Genomic DNA, 18524 nt, shown 5'->3' with positions numbered 1-18524 from the left:
TTTTCAGAAAAATTGTGAAGTTTTGGAGCTTTGGTGTCTTCAGAAGAGTTGTTGCAAATGGAAAAGGGCAACTTTTGGTTTGGTTCAAAATTAGGATGGTTCACGATTAGGGTGATTTTGAAAATCTAACTTTTCAGGAATATTTTTGGGAATTTTTTCGTCTTCTAAAAACGAGTTTAAAGAAAAATACCCCTGGGATTTTTTCAGCGTTTATAGTGCTAGATATAATCTTTCGAACAACATGGCGCTTGAAATTTGACCTGCGCCTTTTTGAGATATTTGAGTTTTAAATTTGTATCTTTAAAAATTGACTTGCCAGAAAATAAAAATGTTTGTTTTTCAAAGCTCTAAAATTGCTGCGAACAACACTTTTCTCTAAAACTTAACCCTGATATGCTGAGTTCAAAAAACTAATTTTTGAATGTTTGCTCAGATGCTTTCTCTAAATTTGGTCGCAGAAGGCGTAGATTGCGAGATAAAATTTTGGTGTCTTCGACAAAGTTGCTTGGATTGGCAAGCCCAACAATTTTTTAGAAGACGAAAAAAATCCCAAAAATATTTCTGAAAAGTTAGATTTTTAAAATCACCCTAATCGTGAACCACCCTAATTTTTAATCAACCCAAAAGTTGCTCTTTTCCATTTGCAAAAACTCTTCTGAAGACACTTCACAATTTTTCTGAAAATCAATTTTCCACTTAATTTTGCGTTCTGGACCACTGTGCAATGTTTAGAGAGTACCTAGAAAATGTTCCATTAGGACTACCGATTTAGCCACTACCGACAAGCGAGAATGGTGCTGTGATTTCGGTATAAAATCACTGATTTTTCCCAAAAAAATGATTATTCTGTTCGCAAAATCTGCACCGATTTTGCAGGAAATTTTTAATGATGGCTTCATTAATTGAACGCTAAAAAGCCTGATTTTTTTTATAGATTTAGGTCCCATTTCATGGATTTGCGTCAAATTTCAACCAGCGGTCCATTTTTTCATTGCAAAACGGATCACGCTACTAGGGAATCACCTTTTGTTTTTAAATTTCAATAATTGAAAAATATGTTTTTTAGAAATAAACTATAAGTAGCTAAGTATTACGGTCCAGACTAATTTATTTAAAGCCTCTGGAGATTCGAATATCTGAATTTTTTTTTTTTTTTTTTTTGCGAAAGCATTGGATAATCGAGTATGGACTGAATAGGTTTTTTTTACTATATTGTCTTAAATAGAAATTACGACTTTATAAGGAAATTTGCTCAAGAAATACAAATTTATATTATCTACTTTTAAATGACCAGAACAATAAAAATTAACCAAAAAATGCAAATTAAAGGAAGTCAAATTTCTACGTAACACAGAAAAAAACCATGGTTATATTACATCTGGAATGGGGTACCTCTTTTATGTCAAAAAAAAAAGTGTAATTTTACCTCTGAAAATGTGTAATTTTATCACTTTTCTGTTGAAATGTCGCTTTTTCAGTCTAAATTGAGGTAAAATTACATCATAAAAGAGGTAATATTCAACCTTCCAAAATTACACTTTCCAAATTAACACATTTTTTTGTGAACGGTATTTTTTCTGATTTTTTTTATAATTCTTTAGAGGCCATCAAAACATACATTTAAAGCTGCACAAATTTCTAATAAGTTAAAAATTAAGTGTGATCGATTACTGGCCAAAAAATCGAGTGCCACGATATCCCATCACACATAATTTTTAATTTTAAAATACATTAGTGATTAATTGATTTGTGCAAACTTTTTCCTAATTTTTTAACTCTCCACATTTCTAAATTTCAATTCTTATTTTCATTTTTAAAAAAATCAGAGGAAAAACTATCGCAAAATGCTTTTAAAATTTTAGACATAATTACAGCAGCCTCCAGCAGCCACATTTTGTACGAACATTAACCCTTTCAGGCCTGAATTTTCAAAAAAAATATTTTTTTAATCTATGATGGGAAAATGATTCTTATGACTATACGAAAATTATAGGCTAGTTTTGGAAACTTTGATATTTGGGTCATATATGACCCATCAGGCTCGAAAGGGTTAAACAAATTTTCCTCGTTTACAGTCTAGACGGGTTTATCCGAAGTTTTGATTATCTGAAGTTTCGATTATCCAAAGGTATCCGAAAGATAATCGAATCATGAAAAAAACAAATCTTTCGTTTTTATTTTCTTACATTAAAACATAAAATTCGAGTTCTGCGACCCAATTTCAGTCAAATTTGAGTGGTTGATTGCCCTTTGAATAAAAAAAAATATTTTTTTTCAATATTTCATCTCCGCCATTTTGGCCGCCATCTTGGATTTAACATTTTTAAATCATTTTAGATTAGTTATTCTTAAGCTAAACAGTCAAAAATAAGACAACGAAAAAAAAATTTTTTTCGTGATTCGATTGTTCGAAGTTTCGATTATCCGCAGTGAAATGTTTCCGAGGCTTTCGGATATTCGAGCCTGGACTGTAGTTATATTGTGCAACATTTGTTTTAGGAACAAGTATACTTGTTTTATCATATTTAAGTATTTTTTTTCAATCATAACTTTTTGCCATTTTTTTTTAATTTTCCAGTCAAAGATTTTGTTATTTTATTCATTAAAACTATATTGTTAGCTTTAAAGCAAGGGTCCTGATTTTCAGGTCAATGAACAGAAACCACTCACTCATCGCCTATCCATTCGTCGCCTATTCCAACCCGCTAGCATTCATGAGCGAATGAGTCTCGCAAGCAGCCAGCGAGTGGCTCGAACTGTTAACTCAGCGAACAAATACATCGTGAAAATGTTTGCCTACTCCGTCGCTCGACGACACTCACACACTACCATGCTCAGCGAAGAGTAACTCTCACAAAATGCCAGCGCGGCAGTCTTTTTGTCTTCACGCCCTCAGTTTGCCATCAATTTGATTTTTTCTTGGTGGAAGTTTCTTTGAATGGTGTCTATAATGTTATGAAATCAAAATAAATGCACAATTTAATTGATAACATTGATTTTAGGCAACCCAAATCAATGAGTATAACGCAGCGCATCAGAGAAAAAATGTTGTCAGTTCAGAGTGATCGGAGACGATCGGCCTGTCTGAACCGTTCGGAGACTGAGCCGATCAGAGAGAGAGAAGAGTAGAAAAGAGAGTGTTCGGGAGCGAATGGTGATAGAGTGACAAACGGTAGGTATTCATCAGTGCAGTATCGCGTCGCCTGCTATTTGTGCTCGCGAATGGAGTGGTTGATTTTGAGCAATCAGGAGCCTTGCTTTAAAGTTACAGAAAAGGTAAGGTAAGGTAAGGAGCAACCAAAGTTGACACCAGAAAAAATGTATTTTTGCAATTCCGTCGTGAAACTACTTATTTTTTCTGTCATTCGATTCGACGACGAAATAGCCTACTTTTCTGTACCAAACATAACAGAATCGAATAGCAACACCTTTCAAAATAAATGCTGAAAAGTTCTACTTTTCAGCACTGAAATGGGTGCTGAAAAGTTGAACTTTTCAGCACTTGTTTCGAAAAGTAACACTTTTCAACATTTTTTTGATTTAAATGATTTATTGACGAAATACATGAAAATTTGACTTAAAATTTCACTCAATGGGTGTTTTTCGGAATTGCAAAAAATGTTGTATGGAACTCGTTGCAAAACTTGATTTTTTCAGCACTCGTCGTATTTATCCAACTCGGTGAACCTCGTTGGATAAATGTACGACTCGTGCTGAAAAAATCCTCTTTTTGCAACTTGTTGCATAAACTACTATTTTCAAACCGTTGGCAAAGTCATATGAGCAACCCTCAGAGCCATCTTATTTTTTTTAATCTGGCTGAAAAAAATGGGTGCCTTCCGTATGCCAAAAAAAAAAAAAACATGAGCATTTTCCAAACAAATTTGGAAGATGTCTATAAAAAATGGTATGTGAAAATTCAAAAATATGTAGCTTTGATGTCTTCGCTAAAGTATGGATGAGGACTACACCGAAAAAAAATAAACACGTTTTTTTTGCAGATTTATAAAATCCACTTTTTGTTACTCAAAAATGATTTTAAAAAACACAAATTTGAATTGTTTTTAATTTTTTTGTTATTTTTAAAGGGACATAAAATGCCATCGCTTGAGATAATTAAAGAATGTTTATTTTTTTATGTAAAATAAAATTTGCAATTGAAAAGAAGAGTAGTAAAATTTTGGTAAAGTGCACCGTTTTCGATTTAAGTTAACCGATTTCCAAGAGAACTGCTCTGCTCAACAACACACAGGAAAGGTAAAACCTACAATCCGACAACGTCCCAGCAGCGGACGGACGTCGCGTCGTCATAGCCGGATTGTGTCAGCAGCAGCAGCAGCAGAGAAATGTATGCGGTTTTATTACATGACGGGCTGTCGTCACTAATGTCTCCCATAGCGAGCGACGCTTCTATTGCGGAATCTGCAATTGTTCGGAAACTTTCGAGCGCTGACGAAGCTACTGCTGCTGCTGCTGCTGTGAAGTTGATGGATAGCACTTCAATTTTATGACATTTGATACACAATGGGACGCGGATCTTGGCGGATTGTTTTCAAGCCTTTTCAAGTTTCGCCCGTCAACGGAAGATCTGCAGTGCAGTCGGGTCCGCCCAACTCCCGGAAGGGTTGTTGACCAACACAGCTCCGGAGAGCGAGAGGGGGCGAGTTTGAATTTAAATTAATAGCTCTGCGCGAGCACACTTTCATCACCGGTCCGGACATTGACGGCCGAACCTTGGAATAATCCGAATTCTTTGAAAGGCCAAAAAGTGCGCTCCATTTCACATGATAGCCATAAACGCAGAAAATAGGGCTCTGAACGCACAATACACACGCAAGTCGCGCAAGGTTAGGCGGCGAACCGGCTGTTTTTCTTCAACATAATTTTAATTGTGAGAAAATCGCACCCCGCGTTAATGGTCTTTGCCGGATGACCATTGTTTGGGCGCTTGGTGGATTATTTTGTTTTTGGTCGGTGGTTTTTCTTGGCACGGAGGGCCAAATTTTTAGTGTTGGTATTGCTGAGCATTTCTCTCAGATTTCGGTCATTCGTTTTTTTTTGTATTTTTGAATCCGGCTGAAACTTTTTTGGTGCCTTCGGTATGCCCAAAGAAGCCATTTTGCATCATTAGTTTGTCCATATTATTTTACATACAAATTTTGCAGCTGTCCATACAAAAATGATGCATGAAAATTCAAAAATCTGTATCTTTTGAAGGTATTTTTTGATCGATTTTGGTGTCTTCGGCAAAGTTGTAGGTATGGATAAGGACTACACTGAAAAAAATGATACACGGTGTTTTAGTTAAACTAATTGTCACTAAAACTTCATTTGCAAAAAAACACTTTTTTATTTTTTGATTTGTTTTAGTGAACATCAAATGCCAACTTTTCAGAAATTTCCAGGTTGTGCAAAAAATCTTTGACCGAGTTATAAATTTTTGAATCAATACTGATTTTCTAAAAAAAACGAAATATCGGTCGAAATTTTTTGATAAAGTGCACCGTTTTCAAGTTATAGACATTTTTAGGTAACTTTTTTAACCTTCCTGGGATGTTAAGAAAAACTTACGTTAAAGGTGTTAAGGGGTCTATATGACCCCGGAATTGAAAATGCTGGCAAAAATCCATTTTGCAACCGATTTCGTGAGCTCGTTGGAGAGGTCTTTTGATTACCTATCCAACGACAGGTCGCAAGCAGGATAAATCCGGACAAAGTTTTCATCAAAATATCTGAGATCTGGCCTCCAAAAAGTACATAAATAACACTTAAATGCTTATAACTTTTGATAGAGTTGTCAGATCTTCAATATTTTGGACTCGTAGGAAAGGTCTTTTTAATACCTTTCTAAAAATGTATAACAAAAACCAACCTTTGTACAATCTTCCGGACTTTTGTTAAAATAATTTTTCAGCATGACTTTTGAAGTACTTTTTTTTAAACTAAACTTTATTATTTTCAATAGCGACTTATGGGACACCAAGGCGGATCCAATGAGACCAAAACAGACAAAATCGGTTGAGCCAATGTCGAGATAGTCCAGTGCAAATTTTGTTGATCAACATCCCACCACACACACAGACATTTGCTCAGAATTTGATTCTGAGTCGATATATATATACGTGAAGGTGGGTCCAGGAGGTCAAATTAAGGATTTCAATTTTAAAGTGATTATATTTATTTTTAAAAATGTACTCCTGGAGAGCACCAAAGTTTGTTTACATCCGTAAGAAAAAAAGTGTTCCGAATTGGTGGATTTCAAGGGTCAATGTTTTTCTTTAAAAAATTGATATAAAATGTAAAAAATCACAGTCGGTCGATACATTGAAAAACCACAAGAGAAGATTTCACATGAAGGTGAAAGCAATTCATTAAGTAACTTACGCTTCAAGTTCAATTCTAGAATATTTTTTGAAAAGGTCCTATAAACCATTGTTTTTCATATGTTCATTATCGATATTCTATGATATTTTAACTTTGGCCGATGTGTAAACTTTTCCGAATATATGGAATGACTGTACCCGATGCTAAGGCTGGTGAAAAAATAAGTTTCGACTTTTTTTTAATCGCTAATAAATAAAATCTATTAAATAAATAGAAAATGGTTAAAATTCGATCGAGCCGTTTTCAAGTTATAGCCATTTTAGTTCTTTTTTTAGAAAAAAAAAGTTCAATTTTTACCATTTAAAATATTTTCGCTTTTTTTAACTTAGATATGGCTCATTTCATTAAAATTTACAGATTTTTGAATTTACATGCAATTTTTGTGGCAGGTTTACGGAAGGCACCGAAAAGGTTTCAGCCAGATTTAAAATAAATACATAAAAATTGAATAGAGTTTCATTTGTATAGAATTCTTCAGATTCGATTACCCTATTACCCGAAGTAAAGTTTTTCGTAGAATAAAAGTTGCTCAAAATGAGCTCCACAGGAAAAATAAAAATTTTCGATTTTGCGTTGCGTTTCATATAAATGCTCAAAATTCAAAATTAAATTAAATTTTGAAGTTCAAATGAAACTATATATATTTATTTTTATTTTATTTTTTTTGTCTCGCAGATCTATTTAAAATATGTCAAAAAGTTCACGATTGCTTTCAACAAAGATCATTCTCAAAATTTACCTATTCCTTCCAACTCAGCCAGCCAGCGATTCTCGTCACCGGAAGCAAGGCACGCATTCTTTAACAATTCAACCTACTTCATCTGACAGAATCACTTTATTTATAACCCATCGTCGTCGTCGCCGCTGTCTGACGAACGCCTCCAATTCCAGCAGTTGAAGAATCACTTTACTCCATCATAACTTGGGAGGAACACGTATGATATCGTGCACAGATAGACGAATATTAAAAATTCAAACACAAATTAAGAAGAGAAAAATGTAGTTCTCTGGATTGATTTTGAAGTTAAGTTAAAAAAAATAAACTTTCTAAATTTTCATCTGTGTACACCTCGCGGGTTCTCGTGATCCGCGCGTATAAACACAGCCGCTTTTGTGCGTTGGTGAACAATAAAGGCAGTGCAGTTTGTGTTTAAAGTGGATGGACGCAACGATGAGTGTTTCGGTATCGTCGTCAGAACCATCAACCGATTGGAGTGCGCGAGATGAGCTCAGGCTGAGAGGAATAGTCGTGGAGTTGCGCAACAAAACCACGTACTTTCGGGAACATGAAATTACGCGCATGGTGTGTTAAATTGCAAACTTGAGAGATCGCACAATTTATTTCACTCAGACACAGCCAAAGTCAGCAACTAAAAGAAGGAAAAGAAGTTGAACAAAAGAAGCTCGGAAAGTACACATAACCAAGTGTGAAGTAATGAAAACACATGTTTTCTTAATTGTTTAATTATGGAAAATGTGGAACTCCGGGTCTGGCCCAACCACGCGAGAGAAAGAAGAGGGCAAGACGTGATTGGCCGCCGCCGAGGGGGAGTACATACATTCCGCGGGCACTTTAAGAGTTGGCCGCGCTGGACGGGGAAAGCGTCTCGAATTATCGACATTTGGTGCGATTGGTAGGGTATCCCCTTAACGAACGTCCAACGTTTTTTGCACTCTTCGAACCGAGTATTACAGATCTTCAGGGCACATTGTTTGGGTTTGCGTTGCGCCCAGTGTTATCCGTAGATGGGGGCTCGGGAAGAAAAACAACGATCGAAACTTGCTCTTTGGGTGTTGATTGCACTGCCTTAATGAATCGTCGCGGACAGACGGAACGCGGATTGCCAGTTGCAAATTGTGCGCACAGCTGCCTTTTCCTGTTTCAAAACAACACTCTTGGGATGGTAAAGTAAACAAACGAAAGTGCCTGAAGTATACGGATCAGATTGATGGAAACTTTTACATTTGAGCAATTCTCTACCAAAACCGGAAATGGATTTTATTTGTATTTTTTGATTTGGCTCAAACTTTGTGGGGGCCTTCCCTATGACCAAAGAAGCCATTTTGCATCATTAGTTTGTCCATATAAATTTCCATACAAATTTGGCAGCTGTTCATACAAAAATGGTACGTAAATATTCGAAAATCTGTAACTTTTGAAGGAATTTTTTGATCAATTTGGTGTCTTCGGCAAAGTTGTAGGTATTGTTAAGGACTATTTAGAAAAAAATAGGTACGCGGAAAAAAAAATTTCCCGATTTTTTTATTAACTTTTTTTTCATAAAAACTCAAATTCCCAAAATATGTATTTTTTGATTTTCGAGATTTTTTGATATGTTTTAGGGGACAAAAATCCGCAACTTTTGAGCATGGTCAAAAAATCTGCCGCCGAGTTATGATTTTTTGAAAAACTGGTGATTTTTGGAAAAAATCGAAGTTTCATACATAAAATTTTTTTGACCTCATTTTTTTTATGCAAAATTGAATTTGCAATCGAAAATTACTTTACAGATTTTTTGATAAAGGGCACCGTTTTCAAGATATAGTTGACCGATTCTTCGGCTCCTTTTAAAAAAAAATCCAAGTTTTTTTCAGCGTTTTGGCTGTAGTGGCAAAATAAAAGAAGAAACCCCCCAATGTTATTACATATTTGGAAAGATAATTGATTTTCCTACAAAGAAATATCATGCAGAATGAACCATGTAGTACCTGTGCTTCCCCTGAAATAAAAATGTAGCGTGACGGGACAACATCGTAAAACTGGACTTTTAAAAGGCACACTACAAAAATCGCTACAGTTTTGCCAGTTTGATTTTTAAAAACTTTTGCTCTTCTACACATTATCACAAATTAAAAAACGAATCTTTTGCTCCTTGAACTGAAAGAATTGGTTGAAATTTGAGTTTTTGCCAGCCATTTCTTTTCGTGACGGGACAACGAAAGGAGCAGATTTATGAAAAAACTCCTCTCCCGTTCAATGACTTGCAGACCACATTTGGTCAATATTCTTGGCTTTTAAGGTAAGAAAACGCATTTAAAGCACATTGCAATTATTGCATCATAATAAAAATGATTTTTTTCATATTAAAAATCACATTGAAAATTGAAAAATGTGACATTTTGGTGTAGCTTCGCTAAGAATCGGTCAGTTATATATCATCGAAAGTTTGATTTCAGTGAAATATTTGCAGTTTTTAGATTTTTAAAAATAGTGACCATGAGTGACCATTTCTAAAAATATTTTTTCTGAAAAGTTCAGAAAATTTGCTATAAAATTGTCTAAGAGACATTGAAGATTGGACCTCTGGTTGTTGAGATACAGCGGCTTAAAGAAAAAGAAACACGAAAATTGAAGTTTTCTAAGTCTCACCCAAACAGCCCACGATTTTCTAATGACGATATCTCAGCAATTAATGGTTCAATTTTCAATGTTAATACATGAAACATTCGTGAAATTTTCCGATCTTTTCGAAAAAAATATTTTGAAAAAAATTAAATCAAGACTAACATTTTAAAAGGGCCAAACATTGAATATTATGCCCATTTAAAATGCTAGTATTGATTTAAAAAATTTCAAAATATTTTTTTCGAAAAGGTCGGAAAATTTCACGAATGTTTCATGTACTAACATTGAAAATCGGACCATTAGTTGCTGAGATATTGACATTAGAAAATGGAGGGTTGTTTGGGTGAGAATTAGAAAATATCAATTTTCTTGGTTCTTTTTCTTTAAGCCGCTGTATCTCAGCAACCAGAGGTCCAATCTTCGATGTCTCTTAGACAATTTTATAGCAAATTTTCTGAACTTTTCAAAAAAAATATTTTCAGAAATGATCACTCATGGTCACTATTTTTAAAAATCGAAAAACTGCAAATATTTCGCTGAAATCAATCTTTCGGTGGCTATATCTTGAAAACGGTGCCCTTTATCAAAAAATCTGTAAAGTAATTTTCGATTGCAAATTCAATTTTGCATAAAAAATGAGGTCAAAAAAATTTTATGTATGAAACTTCGATTTTTTCCAAAAATCACCAGTTTTTCAAAAAATCATAACTCGGCGGCAGATTTTTTGACCATGTTTCTCTATAGCTCAAAAGTTGCGGATTTTTGTCCCCTAAAACATATCAAAAAATCTCGAAAATCAAAAAATACATATTTTGGGAATTTGAGTTTTTATGAAAAAAAAGTTAATAAAAAAATCGGGAAATTTTTTTTTTGCGTACCTATTTTTTTCTAAATAGTCCTCAACAATACCTACAACTTTGCCGAAGACACCAAATTGATCAAAAAATTCCTTCAAAAGTTACAGATTTTCGAATATTTACGTACCATTTTTGTATGAACAGCTGCCAAATTTGTATGGAAATTTATATGGACAAACTAATGATGCAAAATGGCTTCTTTGGTCATAGGGAAGGCCCCCACAAAGTTTGAGCCAATTCAAAAAATACAAAAAATAAAAATGGTCGAAATCGGCTGGTTTTGTAGAGGATTGGTCATTTTTTGGATGCTCAATTTTATTTCAACATTTTGGGTTTTATTGAAGTTTTCATTAACTGAAATTGATCAAATTCATTTGATTATTTTATAATATTCCTGAATATTTTATAAAAATTAAAAAGTAACGCTACATATAGTGCAATACCAGCAAAACCGAGTTGTTTGTGTTGACTTTCGCAGCTGCTGGTTTAGCGAAAAAACTTGCTGGTTCAGCAAAAAAAAATCGTTGATATTGGTAATCCAGCAAAATCGGCTGCTACTACTCTCTGATGATGACTTTGTTGTTAATCTCTTCGTAATGTTCAAATCATGCATTTTGTAACTTTTCCCGCAAGTGAAAGGAAAAACGCCATTCGTTGACAAGAAAAGTCAGAGGTGGCGCCCGAACTTCCCTCGTACTTATGCTCATACGCTCAACTGCCATCGAAATCCGGCGTGCGCGCGCGCATTACGTATAGGTCGTTAATCATCAACAATCACTGCTGGTGCTGGACTTTTGATGCACCGGAGAGGGTCTGTCAGCGCAGATTGGGCCCGTCCTCCGAATGATTATGCAAACTCTGCGCGCACGGGCTACATAATGCCACCAACAATCCAAGTCCGTACTCGATGACGACGACGTCGAAGGTGGTGAGATGATTCCAAACCTGTCCGCTAAATTGGACATTGGAACGCAAAAAATAAACGCGTTGCAGGCCCACAATCTTGGCTCCGCCACTTGGAGTCAACTCCTGCAAACAGCTTTCGTTTTCATGCATCACACCATTTCGGAGCGCAGAGTTGAACGCTGCGCGGCTCCAGTTGGGTGAGTTTCTGGTCTTGGTACCTTCGGCAGAGGAGGTCTGCAGTTCTCCAAGTTCGGTATCAACAACAATCCGATTCCGAAAAACCGGAATACCTAGCATGTGTGTGTGTGTACGCGCAGCGTAACGTGACGTGTGAGTGTGAGTCTACTCTGGCTATACCTTTAATTTTATTACGACACACGTCCGCGCAGACGATTACCGTCATAGCGTCGTCGTCTTCTCGTGGCCTCAAGTCTGCGTCGTAGTTGTCCTAGGAGTCGCGTGCTGTGATAAGTTTTGCTCCGCTGTGTGTTACTTGTGGTACCCACAGCCTTAAACCCTGTCCTGGGATTGGTCACCAAGGTTGAAGGTCTTGAGCGAGATGAACCACGTCAGCGCGGTTCGAGTCATGGTCTGGAATATGTGGTGAATCTGTCGGGACTGCCAAAGCTAGATAAATTTATAAAATCTGTTTTGCGTTCTGGAGATAACAGGTTCGAATTGTTAATCTGTCAAAAATTTCTCAAGGTCAGAAAATACAGGTTTTGGCAAAGCTACATTTTGACTTAATCCACAAACGTTGACTTTCGCACTCCTTACCAGTTTATTTAATATCAATTTATTTGATATCTTGATTTAATAAAACACATTAAAAAAACACTGATCCTGAATAAATAGGTTTATTCATTTTCAAAACTCTTGGAATCATCAATTAGCTATGCAAAAAAAACACTTTTTTATTTTTTGATATGTTTTAGGGGACATCAAATGCCAACTTTTCAGAAATATCCAGGTTGTGCAAAAAATCTTTGACCGAGTTAGGAATTTTTGAATCAATACAGATTTTTTCAAAAAATCGAAATATTGGTCGAAAGGAAAGTTGGCATTTGATATTGAAAAGTTGGCATGCGTAATATTGAATGTTTGGCCCTTTTGAAATGATAGTCTTGGTTTAAAAATTTGGAAAATATTGTTTTCGAAATGATCGGAAAATTTCACGAATATTTCATATTTTGACATTGTAAATTGGTGGGTTGTTTTGGTGAGACTCAGAAAATATCAATTTTCCTGTTTTTAAACCTTTGCATGGCAATATCTCAGCAACTAAAGGTCGTATCAACAAAGTTCAAAAAAACAAAACATAGAGAATTTTCTCAGCTTTTCAAAAATATGTTTTCAAAAGTGGGCAAATATGGGCACTAATTTTAAAAAATGAAAAGCTGCGACTATTTTAAATAGTGTTGAATCTTAAAGCATTTGTTAAGCGGTAGTATAAAATAGGTTGCTTTAAAAAGTATGACTCCATCATCCATAGTTTTGAAAATATTTAGCATCAAACATAAAGGTACTAAATGGCCGTTGCCACAAGAAAGCACACAAACGATGAAACGACGATAAAATAAAGAATGTTCACCGATAAATATAGAAAACCACGTACAGTATGATTGCTAATCGTTGGGAATAGTTATATTACGTCATGCTATTGTAATGTAATCCCAATTCCAAGAATTTTGAACGTTAATGCATACAGAATGACGGCATTTTAAATAATCAAATATTTATCAACTGTGAATCATATTAGCGTTATTTTTTTGTGTTCCACAGAGAAAAAAGGTTTTCAATCCCCGACAATTTCCAAAAGTTCAAAATCTTCCCTCACGAATGCTTCAACCTCACTCTTTTCCATAATCCCGCACCGGGAAGGGTACTCAACCCGGCTAAGTACTGTTTCTATTTTCTCCCCCCAATTAATCTATTCGCGATGCGTACTCACGCACCCTCTTAAGGCATGCCGCCCCCCGCTGCGTGATGTCTGTTTCGCGGATCTGATCGTCGCTCCCTCCCAGAATCTTTCATTTTTTTCCCCTTGCTCCCCCCACGCAACACTTCATGAATGAGATAAATTTGAATGAAAATGGAAACATACTTTTAATTCGACGGAGAAGAAATTCCTGGCAGCCGGCGCGGCGGTCCGGAAGTAGAAGATTTTTCACCGCGGAGAACATATGGCTTCAGGGAGGGCGTGCGATCCCCGATCCACCAAATTGATCGTTGGAATCGGCTGGTTGGGCGGTTCGAACGTTACATTCTTTCTCTCCCTAACTGGAGGGGGGAGGGCAGTGTTTGGAATGTAAATTGATGCTCCAATAAGGAGGGGGGCACACAGCTATTTCCAGAGTCATTAGCGATTAGTTTGGTTGGTTTTCTTTGGGTGTATCGAAGATGTAATCCAGGATCCATTTCGACTTGGACTTGGACTTGGACATTTCTTTGTCAATTTTCGATACGCTTAAGAGTCTCAGCAAAACTCGTTGTATCACTATCCAACTTGTGCCGAAAAAATCTTCATTTGGTTCCTAGAGTACCCTCAAAATTGCCTCGCAAATACATTTTGCCGATAAAAAGTGATATTTCAGAATCTAGCTATCGGGTATTCCATTATCTGAACCCATTTCCAACAAACGAACAGGTACTTTCGTGCCAGAATTTTATCTTATCTCGCACCTAGTCGTCACATGACGTGTGTTGGCAAACTCGGTTTCCATCAGTGAACGCCCCGAATCTGATTATGGTAGCAAGATTGGTACCATACTCACAAGTCGGCAAATATCGTCATCAGACGGCGCGAAATTGCGAGACCTTGTTGGTTCCCACATCGATCATTACCGGTCGGCGCGGTTTGCCAACCGAAATACTGCTGCTGCTGCTTGTCGGAAGAATCCACGAGATTGCCTCAACTGTGTATATTAGTAACGACTTCCATCCGCATTCCGAACAAATTAAACCACCTTCCGAGGGGTAAGCAATCGCTATGGAATGAGCTAGTTTGGGAATTTGAAAGATTCTTAGTCTACCTTGTCTAACTTCTACAATTCTACAAAATTTTAACAATTTGTACGTAAAGTGTTCTTAAACTTAACTTCATTGCAATACGAATATCTTGTTATCTCTTCATTCGTGTGATAGCTTCAATATACCGTAAGAAATATCTTATTAAAGTTTCAAAATTTCAACTGAATTTAAAATTGTGCAACCGAGTCTTTAATGCATGTGCAGACAGACGTCGTTCGTCGTTCCCTTTAAACTGCACAATTCAGCTGACAAAGCTGTTTGCATGCATGCATCTTCCCGGATGACTTTCAAAACACAACAAACATAATCGCTATATCCTTTTGATTCATGAGAGAGTTCTTTGCACAAGATACCGAGACTTCGGATCCGGCCCTACCGGCAGTTTTTTGTTTAGGCAATTCAGTTGCACACACCGGCAACAACAACTGCTCCATGGCAGCAAATAATAACCCTCAACTGTCCAATTTTTTAAAGATTTTTTTTTGTGTTTTTTGCATACTTATCCAAAAATCACTATCATTATCTTAGTTAACAATGACAAACAAAAAAAAATATTAACCCTAACTCGAATTTGAGGAAAAGATTTAACCAGAGAAAAGAAGTGCACTCTGCGCCGTAGTGTGTGACATCATCGTCGTCGTTTCTTCTCCAGAAGGTTTAACACAGTGTATGGGGAAAATACGTACGTACACTAGCACGTAAAAGGCAATTGGCGGACGGAACAGGCTCACACCATCAGCCCCAGTCCACACACAGGTACGGACGATCAACACCCACAAACAAGTGAAAACTCGAAAACACCATCAATGTGACTGGAGTGCCAGTGCTGGCGGAAAAGATAGAATAGTACTTTTGGCGATATGCGGAGGAAATGAGAAGCAAGTCTTTTGTTTTCGTTTTTTTTTTTTTTCATATAAAGGGAACGATTTATAACTGTTCTAAGCATGGCAGGATGAATGAGATGCATGTCTTTTATTTATTTTTTTAGCTATTCAGTATTTGATCAGATCAGGCCTTACGGTACAAATTTAGCATATTCAGAAAAGATTTACATAAAATAAACCATTAGAGCAAAAATGGAAGACTATTCAATTGACTAAACCGTTACCATTCATCTTATCAAAATAAATTAAACTGTCACAATCGTAATTGATTCTGCGGAGAGATTCTCTGAATTTTCGAAAAAATTATTTTCTTGTGTTTACTTTTGATTGGATGAAACCTTATGCGACTTATCGTTCTACAAAAGCAAGGGTCCTGATTTTCGGTTCAAAGATCAGAAATCACTCACTCATCGCCGAGCGAATCTTTGCCGACTGTAGTTCACAACCAGTCGCGAGCGTACACTACACTCAGGCTGCCAGCGACTTGCTCAATCGCTTCTCCCAGCGACTCAAATACTTCGTGTTTTTCTTTGCCCACTCCTTCCGTAGACCCGAGTCACACACGAATACGTTCAGAGAGGAGAGAATCTAACAATATACCAGCTCGGCGCTCTTTTGGCCTGCACTACCACAGTTTGCCGTAAATTTGTATTTGGCATTATAGAAATTGCTTGTAAATGTGTCTTTGTAGTCGTGTTATCAAAAAAATTGCAAAACATTTTTGATAGCATAGATTTTAAGCAGTTTAATAACTGAGTAAAACAAAGCCGATCGCAAACTATTTCGACTCAGCGACTGAGCGACATAACACAATCGGTCTCTCTGAACCATTCGCTTTACTACCCGATTGAAGTGAGAGAGAGAGCAAAGAGAGAGTATTCTGTGGCGATTGGTGTGGAAGCGATAAAACGGTATGGAAACGGTCAGAGCAGTTTTTTGTCGCTTTCAATTTGTGGTCGCGAGTGAATGTGTCGTTTTGGAGCAATCAGGACCCTTGTACAAAAGTTAACCCATGTTTATACAACAGTAATATTTACTGGAGCAACTGTCTTATATGCTCAAAGCAACAATTTTGCGCCACACAATCGTCACAAATCGATAAAAATCCATTTTCAACCAATTTTTGATTTTTAAAAAGCATTGGAAAGCAGAACTCTTGAAAATTTACAAAAAATAGGGTTGAAAGTCTGCCTTGTTTTATGTGACCTTGATAATGTTCTACAAAATATATTTTTTTGCTGGTCAAGTTTGGTTGTCACTAACATTTTTTGTATGTGAAAATAAGTACATTACAATCCCGGTTTTTTCACCCAATAATGAACAATTTAAAAATTGACGTTGTTTTTTGGCGTGCACAAATGTTTAAGAAATTCGTGTTAGGATGGCACTGTATGCAATATTTTTTGTAATTTACGTAATCAGATAATGCCTCTACGCATTTTTCAACAATTTAAATGATAATGGTATCATTCTGTTGTTGAAAATGTGAAAAACAAGCAAAAATTAAAAAAGGGCTTTAAAAACAGGAGACGGTAAACAAGAAAATGCTAAAATACTTAAAAAGAAATCCATAAAACAAGTAAAAATAAGTTTTTCGTAAAACTTTTGTTCTAGTTTTTGAAAAAATAATTGGACATTAGAGGGTTTAATTCAGTAATCAAGTTTATCTTTACTCATCATCTAACGGATTGCAAGATTTTTTTCATTGACAGAAGATTGACCGATTTTCAATCTTTTGGACATTTTTACACTAAAAACAGCTAAAATTAGTTTCTTGCTGACAAGTTTTAGGTATTAGGGGGAGAGGGGGTAATATGCACCCCCGGGGCAAAATGCACCCCCTGCTTTTCTCGGTATTTGGAAGAATTTTCCGGGGAAAAATCATAGAAATTGGAAGCTTAACATTGCTAAACCATGCTGGAAAAATTTGAGCATCGCAGTATAAAAACAGCTCAAGTTATTTGCAAAACTTTAAAATGTTGTGTTTTCATCTAATTTTCTTTGCACTTTCATTCTGATTTTTGGACAATATGAAAAGCATTTATTGATATTGTAAGTGTTGAGGTAAATAGTTTTTGCCATAATCTTCATTATTCTGTAGATAGATGAATCCAAACACATCAAAAAATGCATTTTTAATTAAATTTTCTGCAAAAAGCGTGGTCGGGGCAAAATGCACCGCTGTGAAGCTCCTTAGTAAAAACAGCGGTGTCATCTAGTGGTGACTAGTGAAAACTGATTTTACCCGGTGCATTTTGCCCCATGTTGTGGTGCATTTTGCCCCGTTGTTGTAGTGCATTTTGCCCCAATGTTGCGGTGCATATTGCCCCGCATGGTTGTTTGAAATGAATCAAAAATGTTTTTAGAAATTTGATATTTTCGAACAATTTTGAGGTTTTTTAAGACTTTTTTCACATGGATGACGAAGAATAATAGTTGTTTTAGGACATCGAACAAAATTCTTCCACAGTAATGCTGTAATGGTTGAGAAATCACAGTTTTCCCTTAGGGGGTGCATATTACCCCCTCTCCCCCTAATGAAACAGAAATCAAACATATCTTCAGATTTATGGCAATTTAAGTGGAACAGGATTCTAAGTATATTTGGATTTTTTTAATATGCTGGACATTTTTTATGAAAGGAAAAAAAAACATTTCTATTGAATTTTGATCAATTTCAAAACTTGTTATTTACTTAACCGAAAATTGATATAAATTTTATTAAAAACTAAAAAACTAAGTTTTAAAAACCATTTATGTTTTTTTTAAATTAGGCTGGTACAAATATTTTTACAATAAACTTCAAAATTTCAATGAAAATTCAAGTGCCACCAACAGAAATCAAATTAAAATACATTCTCCTGCGTTTAAAAACATTTTTAGCATGTTTGGGTTTATTAAAAAATCTTAAGATTTTTTGAAAATTTTCGATGCAAAATCTTTTTTTTTCGATTCAATTTTTGTTTTTGTCAGATCTTAGATTTTTTGAAAACTAATGATTGCAAAACAACTGAATTAGTGTATTTTAAAACACTTTTTTCATTTTAATGTGAAGACTATGGCTTGTTATTTAAATTTTTATATTCCCCCCCCCCCCCTCCCCTTGACCTCGGCCAG

At 35.8% G+C, this 18524-nt stretch overlaps 1 protein-coding gene across 3 annotated transcripts in view; it reads right to left on the bottom strand.

Moving 5' to 3' along the window:
* The window catches only part of LOC6034597 (LIM and SH3 domain protein Lasp), a 101265-nt gene that overhangs the window by 80886 nt on the left and 1855 nt on the right, over window positions 1-18524 (bottom strand). The gene's annotated exons all lie outside the window — the stretch shown is intronic.

Source organism: Culex quinquefasciatus, chromosome 3 (assembly GCF_015732765.1).
Source record: "Culex quinquefasciatus strain JHB chromosome 3, VPISU_Cqui_1.0_pri_paternal, whole genome shotgun sequence".
In the NCBI taxonomy this organism is placed as follows: domain Eukaryota; kingdom Metazoa; phylum Arthropoda; class Insecta; order Diptera; family Culicidae; genus Culex; species Culex quinquefasciatus.
This window is presented reverse-complemented; position numbering and strand designations above follow the sequence as displayed.